The sequence below is a fragment of the Accipiter gentilis genome, chromosome 15 (assembly GCF_929443795.1).
Source record: "Accipiter gentilis chromosome 15, bAccGen1.1, whole genome shotgun sequence".
In the NCBI taxonomy this organism is placed as follows: Eukaryota; Metazoa; Chordata; class Aves; order Accipitriformes; family Accipitridae; genus Astur; species Astur gentilis.
Genome location: NC_064894.1, coordinates 11,123,564 through 11,136,627, shown reverse-complemented (window position 1 = coordinate 11,136,627; position 13,064 = coordinate 11,123,564). Strand labels below are relative to the sequence as shown.

General features: G+C 47.0%; 1 protein-coding gene across 14 annotated transcripts in view; it reads left to right on the top strand.

The window, feature by feature from the left end:
- Positions 1–11,428: 11,428 nt before the first annotated feature.
- SYNCRIP (synaptotagmin binding cytoplasmic RNA interacting protein) overlaps positions 11,429–13,064 on the top strand; it is a 41,759-nt gene continuing 40,123 nt past the window's right edge. For 13 of the 14 annotated variants that reach the window (XR_007508230.1, XR_007508229.1, XR_007508228.1 and 10 more), the window contains exon 1: positions 11,498–11,625. The gene's annotated coding sequence lies outside the window, so the exon portion shown is untranslated. Of the gene's footprint in view, positions 11,626–13,064 lie in introns of all 14 variants that reach the window. The other variant, XM_049818113.1, reaches the window with a different exon arrangement.

Here is a 13,064-nt window from a genome sequence, read left to right as displayed (position 1 = left end):
CATTTTCTGCAGCAGAAAATAAAGCAAATTGCTTCACTATCTTAGTTTAATTTCTTGCACTCCATTAGAAAAGTGTGATATTGAAACACAGTGAGTGGCAGTTCTTAATGTCATTTGGACTTCACAAGTTAAACAGTTCAGAATATAATTATTCATTCCCCAGTGTATCTTAGAGTAAACATTTGCTGAAAGCAGTTGGATTATGTAGTTTCTGAAAATTTTATTAAGCTACCTATTTGCTGTTGCAAGCAAAAAAAGAGAGGCTTGGTTTGTGGGAATTAATGCTCCCCCCTCTTCCTGTTTTACAGATTATAAACCACATAATATAAAATAAGTTTAACGGCAGGAACAGGAGTTATCTTCAGAACATCTTAAAATAGTATTTTATAAAAAAATGGTATCACAGTGCTGAGAATGTTTGCCCCCCAAAAAAACTGGGGGGGGGGGGAAGTGGGGTTTTGAAAACATGTTTTTGAGGTATGGTTACAGTTGCCAGAATTGGCTTGTCTTCATTTACCTGTACTTGAATTTAAGTTCTGTTGCTTTTAGCTTACAAATATGAAGAAAGATGGTTTGCTAGGAGTTCCACAGATTTGGAGAGAGACCTCACTTGTTCTTGTAAGGGTCTGAAATTATCAAGAACTGAAGACCACCAGAGCTACTGCCCGATAAGATGGCAGGAGGAGAAACATCCTTTTGGATGTTCCTGCCCTATTTCTGAGGGTATGCCTCTTAACACTTAAACCTCTTAGGGTTGTCTGAATGTGGCAGCCTATGGTGCCTATGACTTGCCATAGGGAGAGAAGATAGTCCTGTAAGAAAAGGGTATTCATTGCATACGAGACTAGGGTATCTGGATATTATACTCTTTAAGTGCGAATTGAGTCTTAGACTATTGGAGAAATAGTCAAATACTTACTAAATGAAGTATCTTCCACCAAAGGAGTCAAAAAGTAGGTCTTCAAAATAAAGATTTTTTTCTGCTCAAAATCCATACTGCTATATCTTCTGCTGTGACACGAGCCTAACGTCCTACCCTGAGAAGTGAAATGTTCTGTAGTGCTCCCAGCCTCTGGCCTCAGGGCAGCAGTTCTGAGGCTGTTGACATACTGTGGGGTGATGAAATCAAAAATGCCAAAGTATGACAAGTTTTAAGTTCTAACATGGTTATGTGGAAGGTCTTGTGAGCAATATGTCATTAGTGAGCTGTGATGTAAGGACCGTTTTCTTCCTGATTGCACCTGACTGCACTAACTTTCAAAGGAAAAAGCCACTTAGCTTCTGTTTTGGGTTGAAGAAGTTTAACAGTGACCAGTATGGTTGCCTATAATGATACTGTGTTGTATCCTCACCTACCTGTAAGAAAAGAAAATGCTCTACCAAGGAGAGGTATTCTGTAGTTCTGAGGTAGTGCTCCTGGAGGTGTTTTGCCTCTTGGGCTTACCTGCTGCTTTTCCCTAAAGGCTAGTTTGGGCTTTCTAGCTGTGATTCCACTGAAGTGTGACCAGGAAGTCTTAAAAGTATTTTTGATTCTCAACTAGGAAAATGCTTTTAAATTGATAAAAGGAGTATGCATATTTGTTCTTTCACTGAAATTATAATTTCTATAGAAAGAGCAGATCATCTGTGGAAGCTTGGACTATCTCCCAGAATGAGCTTTCTTACTCTGGGCCAAGGTTGAAACCTTGGTATCCAAAACTATTGTGTAGTCCTCAGCTCTGTTCTGATCTCCTAAAGAGCCTATTCATCCTCTTCTGTACTAGTCCTGTTTTGCCTTCCCCGGAAGAGTTATGCATTAAATATCCCAAGAGCCAAGACAAAAATACAAAATTACAAAAGACTACATACCCATTCAGTATTAATCCCAGAAGGGCTGTAAGAGCAATAGTATATGAAACTTCAGTGAAGGGAAGAAAAAAAGGTCTCTGGGAAATTTTTCTCTGTCTGGGACTCAAGGATATAATAATGAAATTCAAATACCTGTTGAGTTGTAAAAACAAGACCAGTTCCTGTAATTGATATGGTTTGATAGCTGTCATTTGCTCTTCAGAAACTGGGGACAGAGCCTGCAAATAAGAGTCACTGATTAGCTAAATTGCAAATCTATCAGGAATGTCAGCTAGTTGGGCTTCAGCTTGTTTCAGATGTGGAAGGGAAATGCTTTCTTCCCCACTTCTGTGTTGATACTGGGTGCTCTGTGCTGGAAAGTTCCAGGCAATAAAGTACAAGTTAGAGAAAGGTGAAAGGTGAGTGTTATTTTATGTGAAGATCTTCCCTACTCACAGTTAACACAACAGGGCTAAAAATCAACTGTACTTCTTTGTATAGTATTCTCAGAAGAACCATAACCATTTTTCTTGTTCAGAAAGATCTTGATTCTGCAGCAATAGGCTCTGTTGAACTTGCTCTTCTCTCTTTGACTATTTTGAAGGCTGGCGCAGAAATGAACTTTGGTGAAGATGATAGCCTTTTCTATAGCAGCAGCAAAAAGAAGTATCAGCAGAATTGGCATCCAGCCCTGGAAACAAACATTCTGAGCTTCTGCTAGAGCATCCAATAGAAGTATGATGAAGAGGTTTTAAAAAATTCCTGGGCTGTCTTTTTTTCATATACAGTCTAATCCTACCTCAGAAATTTGGTGATTAAGATAAATAATATAGAAAATGTTGTGTGCCAAGCTACAGAATGTTATTCATGAGATATTTGCTTTCTGTAGTTTGAGACAGTCTCCCCTTTTACTGGGATTTAACCTTAATATGAATTTAGTAGTCTTTGCTGGGGAGCATAGACTGATTGTTTGCTAAGAAATCTGACTAGAAATTGAGGAGTCAGAAAAAGCCTGAGAAGAAATGCTAATGTTATCTGCAGTATTACCTGAGGGTGGAAGAATCCATCTGTGTTACCTCCACTGAGCTATAGAAAGCAGGTGAACTGCTGAGAATCTCATGTTTGTTTTGAAAGGTATTTGAATCAAATGTGCATAGCTTACAAAAGTTTCTACCTTAATAGCCCTCCTTATTTCTGGTTCTAATTTTTTCCAGTGTGTGCTTAGACTGGAGGAGTTCCTAACATTTTCAGACTAAAAGATTCTTCTGCATGTTGCTTACCACTTCTTTTGGCCACAGCAGATCTCTTATCAATACTGTTGATCTGAAATTGGTTTAACAGTTTTCATGCATCAAATTTACTAACCAGGACTGATCTTTTAATAGAAGTTTAAAGTGGTTAAAAATAAAAGGGCACAAAATTACAAACATTTACCTTTTAGTATACATGAGAAGATCTCTTGAGTAAGAATTTTTTTTGGTAATTTTTCTTGGGAGAGACATAAGCTATTGTTGTGGACACGGCAGTAAAATCTAAAAGCACCTGAACTGGAAGGCTATGAAAGAATTTAGAAACTCCTGCAGCTAACTGTCATCAGTGATTTTAACAAATTTTTTATGGACATGCTCAGATATCTGTATTGATCCTGCTGGAACTAAGAATTGCTATATTGGCAGTAAAAATGTATATTCTCACACAGTTGCACTGATGCTCCTTACTGCTCTATATGTGCCTCCAAACATTGCTATCCATGGTACATGACTCCAGTTGGAGAACACAAGAGCTGCTAGAAGTGTTTTGGTTAATTTGAATGTGGCATCAATAAACAAGTTCACAGGTTTATCAGCCATGTATTTAAGTAGTCATAAACTGAAAAAAGATTTTTTTAAAAAATTAACCCTGATAGATTTAAGCTTTCAAAATGAAACTTCCCTGTAATTGTTCTTACTTGCTGCTACTTTTAAAATCTAAACTTTAAAAAAGAAAAACCAACCCTGTATATTTTTAAAAGGATCAAAGAGACAGTTCTAAGTTTATTTTCTGAAGGCAGATTGAAAGCATAATGTTCTTCATATGTCCCCTGTAGATCACAGAATAGCAATTTATTTTTTCTGGTGCCCAGTTGCTAGGTAAAATTAAAACTTTTCTTCCCTAGAGAACTAAATTATTGCTTCTAGCAGCATAATGCAGCTGTATTAGTTGTGCCGTATTAAATTACAAATTTGTTCAGGTTTGAGAACAGGTTATGTTGCCTGTGTTGCCTTGTGTAAAACAATGAAGAGATACCTGGTTACTGCTACACAAGCTGGAATGGGTAAACTTACGCACATGCACTGAAGCTCTGTGTTGGCTTAAGATCTAATTCTAGTATCTCTCAAGGCCCATATAAAAGTATAGAGTAGATCTTCCAAAAGAAGACTCTTGAAAAGCAGCAAGCAGAGCCTGAGGTACTGATAGTAATAGTTCTTCATCCTTGTGCTCTAGTCTGGAGTTTGTGCTGCAAATGAGAACTCCCTTAGTGTGGCATACTCCAGGCACCTTTTAAAAACAAAACAACAAAAAAACCCCAACAAAAACAAGGACAAAATGAAAAAAGCAGTCATATGCAAAAGGTTGTATTGTCTGCTCTTGGGATCTGCAGAAATACAGCATTTATGTAGTCACTTCTGCCTTGTACCTGGCAAGGATTGTAAGAAGGGGCGGGAGGGAAGATTGTTCTGTTCATACAAGGACCTTGAAGACACAAGGTTATTTCAGTTTACCCATGCTTGACAGGATTTTTAGGTTGTTTGCTTACATGTGAAGTAGTCTGGAACACTTACCTTGGAAGCTCTGTGTTGCAACTGCTGCATCAGGCACTTTCCCTCCTGACTAATCAGCAATGTCATTACTAGTCAACTAAATAGGCCTGTGACATGAGCCCAATCACTGGCAACTGATCATCCATGCTGTTAAGGGTTAATACAGTCTTTGACAGCTGATGCCTGGGCCAGCTAGCACTGTCTTGTGTGTAATATTTGGGCATGGTTTAGAGGTTAAGGTGGATGAGAGCTTAGCTATGGCAATGCAAGCTGTGCTGTCCACGTTTGCCTTATGGCTGAAGAACAGCCCATGACCTGTCCCATCTACCTGCGTGGCAGTGGCTGCTGTGTCCGCAGTGTGCTGTGCCCTCCTGGGAAAGATGCCTAGACCTGGGGGAGAATATTCTGCAACCTAATGGCATGCTGTCTGCCTTTGGACATGGGCTTAATGCACAAAGTAACTCGCGTGGGGTTAGATGATCCCAAGGGTCCTTTTGTTCTACCCTTCAGTTGGCTTTTGTAAGTGTGCCAAGTACTGGAATCCTGATGGCTGCTAGTCAGGACAGGGAGATGTTTGGGGACTGCTGTACAGGGGTGTAAGGGCAGGGCTGGATGGGTACCTGGAGCAGAGGAAGATCTAAATAGAGCACTCAGTTCTGCATTGACACTTTCACCTGTGGCTCTACTTGCTGAGTTGCAGCTTCAGCACTTGGCTCCCTTGCACTGCGCAAGTGGACAGGATAGCACTACTGTCCTGAGATGACTTTGGGATGTTTTGAAGATGGATACTGATGAGGAACGCTCTCCGCAGTTCTTGCATGTGTCCTTCTCGCAAGGCAGAATGCACTAGGATGTGGAGGAATCTTTCTCCATCCCCTCCATGCTAATTCGATGAAAACTTTGGAGGGGGACAATGACTCTTGTCACTTCTTTGCTGAATATATTGTCTCCTCTTTCCATGGAGCTTTGCCAGGTGCTGACCTAATGGTAACACGCCTCTTTGCAAGAGCTTTAAAGCATCAGATGCTAAGGGGAACGGGACAGAAAAGGCAGTAGTAGTTCTGTCCTAACTCTTGTTTTTGTACCCACAGCAATAGTAAGGCAGGTTTTTTTGGTGGTTTGGTTTTTTGGGGTTTTGTTTGGGTTTTTTGTTTTTGTTTTTTTCAGATTGGGAAGCCTCTTCCCGTAGTTCCCTCACCCTTGATAAGCTTGTGAACTATTTGTATAGGAAGCCTGTGCTTCATAGGTCTGCAGTGGGATGAGGAATCTGTGATTCGAGGGAATCTGGAGGAGGAACAACATTTGCACATATACTTCTGTAGGAAGTGGGAAGGGTTTGGGATGAAAGGAACAGATCGGTGATTGCATGTTCTGCTTGCTGCAATGACCGGGTATTTGTACCATCAGACCAAAGAGTTAAGACCAACATTCAATCTCCAGTAATGGGTATTAGCTAAGGGAAAAATGCAAAGATAGGGCAAGAATAGATATGATAGTACTTCCTGGTATGCGCCTCCAGCCTATGCTAAGTTTTGCCACAGACTTTAAATTGGGGTGATATCTCTGCATTTAATAATTTTAGATGGGAGTTTCTTCCATTAATTAGGCTAGTTACTTTGGGGGTTTATGGATATACCTACAGTTTCATGTGACAATTAATTCCCCAGCATGGTTGCATGTGTGTAAAAGTAGCTCTTTTTTGCTTTGCTGTCAGTTTGAGTTGGCGTCTCCTCGTTCTCCCGTTGGAAGAAAGAATGAACAGTTATCCTCTAGTTTTTTCCATGCCACTTCTGACTTTGTATGCCAGTATTATGTTCCCTCATTTGTCTCTTGTCTGTGTCGGAGGTGTAGGTTCTGAAGAAGTCCTAACACTGCTTTTTTTGCCAGTAAGCACAGGGCATTTATAGTTCTTTGTTACAAGGCTGGGCACCTGGATTCTGAGTGATAACAGTCAGTGTGGGATGGCTTTGAGTTGGCATTTCCACATATACGTGGAAACAACTCCACTGTTTTGTGTGCTTGCAAAAATAGAGTGTTCTCCCACTCCTCTTTCAATACTTGCACATTAACCTATACTTATACATTGAATTCTACAGTGATTTGCTCTCCACCCATGGCTGAAAAACTGTGTTAAAATCCTCTAACTTAAATTAGAAAAAAGCTAAAGGTATTAATGGAATGTGAACTAAACTACCTTCTGCTGTTTCTGTTATGACTTTCTCTTACATACAATGTCACCTCTGGAGTGTTTGATTTGGGGGGGATATACCTGTGCATGGAGGGGGGGGGATGATGTTGACTGCAAAGAGGAAAAAGTAGTGAATGGTATTGGAAAGGATTTAAAAACATAGGTACTTCACAGAAATAAGCAGTCCAATACCCTTTCTTTCACTTGCACTGTTGCTATAGCACAGCCGTAAAGCAAAAGGGAGAGAAGCAGTTCAGAAAGAAGTTGTTTCAAGACCTTCAGTGTCTATATAAAATTCAACACCAAAAGAAATCCTGGAAGAGCCCCATTCCTCGTCATTGCCAGGCTTGTTGTCTGCCCATTAATATCTGGGCAAATATTTAGCAGAATGCAGATGATTTCAACCCTGTACAGTGTAGAGTCTGTAGGAACAGAATCCTCATCCATCTTGCAGAACTAGAAGAATTAAAAATCAGTGGAAAAATGAGTTACTTTGGTTTTCAGATTCAGGAAAAAAAATAAGTCTTTCCAAATCTTGAGAAAGAAACATCAATTAGTCAGTGGATAGAGCTGTATTTGTAAAGATCAGGATAATGAACCATATCACAGAATCCATCCATCTACTCAGGCAGGCCCACCTAGAGAGGGTTGCCCAGGACCATGCCTAGATGGTTTTTGAATATCTCCGAGGATGGAGACAACCCCCTGGGCAACCTGTGCCAGTGCTTGGTCACCCTCCCAGTGAAAAAGTGTTTCCTGATGTTCCAAGGGAACCTCCTGTGTTTCAGTTTGCGCCCATTGCCTCTGGTCCTGTGAACCACAATCACTAGATTTGCAAACACTTTCTTTGCTGCTTCTGTTTTCCTGACTTAGTTGGAAGAAGTGAAGTGTTTAAGAGTTAGCAGGTCAAAGTTAGAGGCTTAGAGATAGTTTAAATAAATGGAGGAATAATCTTGATTTTATTTTAATTTGTGCTACCCCTGCCTAGTTTTGGAAAAGTGAGAAGATGCACAAAGGATGTAACTGGAAAGAATGTTAAAAGAAAATACTACCATTACTTAAGTTTAGTCTTCCTTTGCTGAAATCATGTGACAATTTTAGACTGTAAGTTACTTTTTAGAATGGAAGAACTCTCAAATCTGCATATTAAAGTATAAGACTGAGCCCTTCAGTCATATATGAAAAGCTTTCTCTTGAAGAAAATTTCATGTATCTGATTCATCTCTTGGTTAATTTCTGACTTGCATTTTTCTCTTAGTAGGGACAGGCCTTGTATTTTGTTAACTCAACCCACCTTTAAAGACACAGAGCCTCTGACTGATAGAATGAACAAATTAAACAGACTTCTCATTAAACAGGTATTTCTCCAAATAGCCTTATTTTACCAAGGATCTCACAGGGCAGGTAGGCCAGCAGCCAGCTGTGCACTACATGGAATAAACTGCAGTCCTTTCCTGAAGTTAGGTATCCTTACAATATACAGATACATTAATAACTTGGCAGTCTTACCAAGGAGGCTAAGGGCTAGGAATGGGTTGGAAAATGTATTGCTGAGAAACCCCAAGAGTGGCTGAATCATTTCAGAATTGTGCTTGTTTCGTTACTGCAAGCAGTGACATTTGCTGTATGACCAGAGTGATCCACCCTTCTAACGCTGTAGCTGATGCGTTTCATAGCTCAAGTATGGCCAATTCTATAGCTGAGCCTAAATTTCCAATGCAAGCACGCCTGGGACAGGTTAATGCCGTGCAATCTTATTAGGCATTATAGACACCGAAGGTAAGATTTCCTGTTGAGTCTCCTAGCTTTTCATTCTTTGTTTAGGGTATAATTCTTTATCTGTACATAAGTAGCTCAAAAGGAAAATTTAGACTTTTTATAGTCAAATTAAATTTATTTTTCACTGCTTTATCTGGGCAACTTTATAGTTGGTCCTGTTTATAATCGCTGCTTTTACCATGGATGCGCTGGGGAGGCTCAGATACCCAGCTGTGGCTTCAGTGGGGCTCTGCAGTGGTTGCAGTTGGACTAGAGGCAGGCAAGTGTTCCATATTCCAGGAAAATTTAAGAATTAACACAACTTTCATTATCATGGGAAGCTGTCAAACTTTCAGTTTCACTGCATGTGCCTCCTCGTGTAAATCTAAGTAATCAGGTAACTGCCTGCAAATGTTCTTGGCAGGGTATTTTTTCCATAGGTATTATACATGATTCAAAAAAAAAAAAAAGGGACTCATTTCATGATTTTGTGAACTTTTCCTGGGCATACTGCTTTTGTCTTTGTCCTACTGATATTAGGGCTAATAACTGAGCTATATTCAGAGAAACTGCCTGTCAGACTCCTGGCTTCCTCCTTTCTACATAAAATTTCAAATGATCACATACATGCTACTCAGACTTTGGGTCAGCTGTGATTGTTACATAAGGGTGCAAATCTCTTCACTGCATTTATCCTAGTTTTTTAATTGTTTTTACTTCCATTTTATAGAGGAAAAGGAAAGTGCATAAAAAGGTTTCCCTCTAAAAATGGGCCTAAAAGTGGGAATTGCTTTCTCAGGAGCTTGCCACCTGCAGTTAGTCAGATCCACTGGCTGAGAATTTCAATGAAACATTTTTCACTCTTTTCATTAGTTCCAGGGAACAAATTCAGTTATGAAATTTAGATATTACTCTGTCTCACATCTGTATTGTAAACACCTTCTGTAAACTTCTGAAAATAACATGTTTTGGTAAAGTGTTTTCACTGAAAAATGCTCTCCAAATGTTTTTATTACTCATTGCCCAGCTGATAGCTGTGTTTTTGGAGAAAGTTAGATTTTCGAAGGGTGTGAAATATTCACACTTTTATAAAGTATATGATTAAAAATACCACACAAGTTTTCACTTTAAAAAAAGCTTTTCTTTTACTCAAATTGTATTTCCAGAAAGTTTCATTTATGAAGATTTTTTTTTAAACATGGGGGGGAAAGTCTGAGTAAAAATTATTTTCAGTGACACTTCCAAATTATAAAGTAGCTGGAGTATTTGATAGCATACAGCTGCCTTGTATTTGTTGCTATTTCAGACTAACCTGCGGAGTGGTTCAGGTTTTAATGAAGCCTTGCCGCTTCAAGTACTTGAAGAGATTTTTGTCTCTCACTCAATACCAGTTGTGTGTTTCACATACTTGCACAGCAGCATGGGAGTATTTGTTGACAGTGAACTAACCCTGTAATTGTCTGTGCTTGCTCCACTGTGGAGGCTTAATTGTTCTTAAAACATTGGGAGATAGGCTGAAGGTGTTTGGCCGGGCTAAGGGGCAGCAGCAGTCGGGCCAGCTTCTCGCTGAGCTGCCTTTGAGGAAGTGAGTAACGCTGTGTGTGCCTTCCTGCCTTCATTTCGCTGTCTTTATCTGGAGTGAACGGGTCTGGCAGAGCTTAGCAGGTCGGTTTCCAGGCTTCTCGCCCGAGGTCTGCGAGACGCGTTGGGAACTGGAATTCAGAAGCGTGCGACGAGGATCCCCAGCAAGGGACCCGCGCCTGACAACGCCGTGTGGCGAGACCCACCTTCTCCTGCGGCCAGCACCACGAAGTTAAATCGCCAACGAGCGGACGCTCAGAGGCTGGCTGTGGGGAAAGGGCCTCGTTTCTCCGGGATCGCTGTGGCATTTCGGCCGAGCCGCCCGACGCCCGAGCCCGCCGACCACCGCCCGGGCCCGGTTAACGGCGGGTCGGCCGCAGCGACCGAGGGAAACTCCCGTTTCTCTTGGAAAAGCGCTCCCTCCGCACGGCCGCCGCGGAGGGCCGGGCCGGACCGGTGTGGAGAGCCCGCCTGAGAGGGGCGGGGTGGGGGAGGGGGGGAGCCCCGGTCGCCCCTGAGGGAAGGGGCGCGAGGCGCCTCAGCGCGGCTGCGGCGGGAGCGGAGCGCTGCCGGGCTGGCCGGCAGCCACACAAAGCGCCGCTCTTCCCCCTCCCTTTGTCTGCGTGGCTTTGTCTCCGCCGCCCCCCCCCCCCCCCGGGCCGGGACTCCCCGCCTCCGGTCCGCGGCGGTCCCCTTTGTGCCACCTGCGCGCCGTGGGAACGACCGCTCGCCCAATCCCCGGCCGGCCCGGCGAGCCGCTCCGCCAGCGCCGCTTTTCGCGTGGTGCCCGCACAGGTGCAAGAGCGGCGCGGAAGGCGCCGGGGAAGGCCGGGCGCACCCCGCACCTTGCCGTCCCGTCCCGTCCCCCCGCGGGGCCCGTCCCGCCGCTGCCGCCGCCGCCTCCTCCTCCTCCTCCTCCTCCTCCTCCTCCCCCTCTCGGCAGCGCGCCCCTGCTGGCTGACGCTCCACCCGGGCGGGAGGGAGGGAGGGAGGGAGAGAGCGGCGGGCGCGCGCGCGCCGCTCCGCATGGAACGCAGAGCGCGTAAAGGGGACGGAGGGGAGGGGAGGGCAGGGGACGGCGCGCGCGCGCGCGCGCGTGCGTGAGGGCGGGGCGGGCGCGCGCGCGGGCGCGCGGGCAGCCTGGCGGGCGGGGCGAGGCGATAACCCTTGCGGAGCTGCCTGGGAGACCCCGGGTTTGGGGCTGCGCCAGCGCGCGCGGCGCCTCCTCTTCTCCCCCCCCCCCGCCCCCCCCCCGCTCCCCCCCCCCCCCCCCCCCCCGAGCCGAGTGGAAGGGGCTGGGGTTGGTGCCAGCAGCGGCGTGAGCGCTCGAGCGGCCGCCATTTTACGCCAGCTCCAGCACACTGTCCGGACACACCGAGGGAGCGGAGAAGGGGGGCAGCTCCTCAGCACGCCGAGCCGCTAGCCGCGCCCCGAGCCCCTTCGCACGGCGTTTCACCCCCGCAGCGACAGGTCAGGCGCTGGGCGCCGGCGGGCAGGCCGGCGGGCTCGGGGTCGGGCTTCGTGAGCGGCGGCAGCCGCCCGCGGAGCGGGGTGGGAAGCGGGCCGGGGCCGGGCCGGGCCGGGCGGCAGAGGGGCTTGAGGCGGCGGAGGGGAGCCGGCGGGCGGGGCGGGAGGCGCACGCTGGGGCCCTGCAGCGCTGTCGGGCCGGGGCCCGGCTGCCAGGCGCTGCGCGATGGGTGGAGGAGCTGGCTGCCTTCGTGGCCGCTGCTGTCGGGCGGGGGGCGGCCGGGCTGGGCCGGTGCCCGCGCGCTAGGCCCGGCGGCTGGCCGGCGCTGGGGAGGCGGCGGCGGCCGGGGGGGGGGACGGGACCCGGGCCGTCCCCGCGCGGGGCGCGTGGCTCTCGCCTCATTGTCCTGCCGGCTCCGCCGCTCCATTCATTGCCCGTGAGGGGCTGGGCCGGGCCGGGCCGGGGGGGAGCCGCGACCTCGATGCCCGGTGTGTGCGTGGGGAGGGGGGGCGGGGGGGGGGGGGCGCGCTCGGGTCTGGCGTGTCCCCGGTCACGTCGTGAGGCGGTGGGCGGCGGGCAGCGGCCTTTGCCGTCCGGGAGCCGGGGCTGGCGGCTGGCCCCTGCATTGTTTCGGGGAGAAGTGTGGCTGGGGGGGTGGGAGGGTGGCGGTGGCGGCGGGGCCGGGAGGCGACGCGAGCTCCCGGCCGAGTGGTCAAATCGGGCCCGGGGTGTTGCAACCGCTCTCCGAGGGGAATAGGGTGAGAGGTGGGGAATGGCTGGGGCTTGGGGTGTGGGGGGGAGCCGCTCCTCCTGCGGGAGTGTGGCGGGGAGGGGGGGGAAGTCGGTCACTGGAGGAAGTTGTAGGACATCTGAACGCGCAGAGCACGTGTTTCCATCGGGCTCATGGCGGCTGCCGCTGCCGCCGCCACCGTGGGTGGGTGCGGACTGGGAAGAGCGCTTTGTTCCTCTCGCTTGCCCGGCCGACACCGGAGCGGAGGCGGGAAGGGATCCCGGCCGCGCCTGGGGCCTGGAGAGGCGGCTCGCTCCGGGGGGGCAGCGAGTTTGCAACGGGAGGTGGAGGCAGCAGCGGGTGTCAGTGACGGTATCGCGGTAGCGGCGGCTGCATGTGGCAGGTTTGCTTTTCCTCCCACCCCCGCCATTGGCTTCTTGCTCCATTTCTAACTTGTTCAGAGCCTCTTAGGGAGTGTGTTAGAGAGACGGAGAGAGGGAGGTGAGTCAGAGTGTCTGGCTGGGTTGTGTAAAACCTGCAGTGAAAGCTACCCCACCCCCGCTAGGCAGTGGTGTTAGGGCTTTCCTTTGTGTTAGTGCTTCTTTTGAGGAATTTTGTGCGTCTTCCAAAGCCAGAAAGTATCAGGGAAGTGGTCTACGGTTATTATTTTCTTTTTTTTTTTTCCCTTAAGAATAGGTCAGTCTGTTGCAT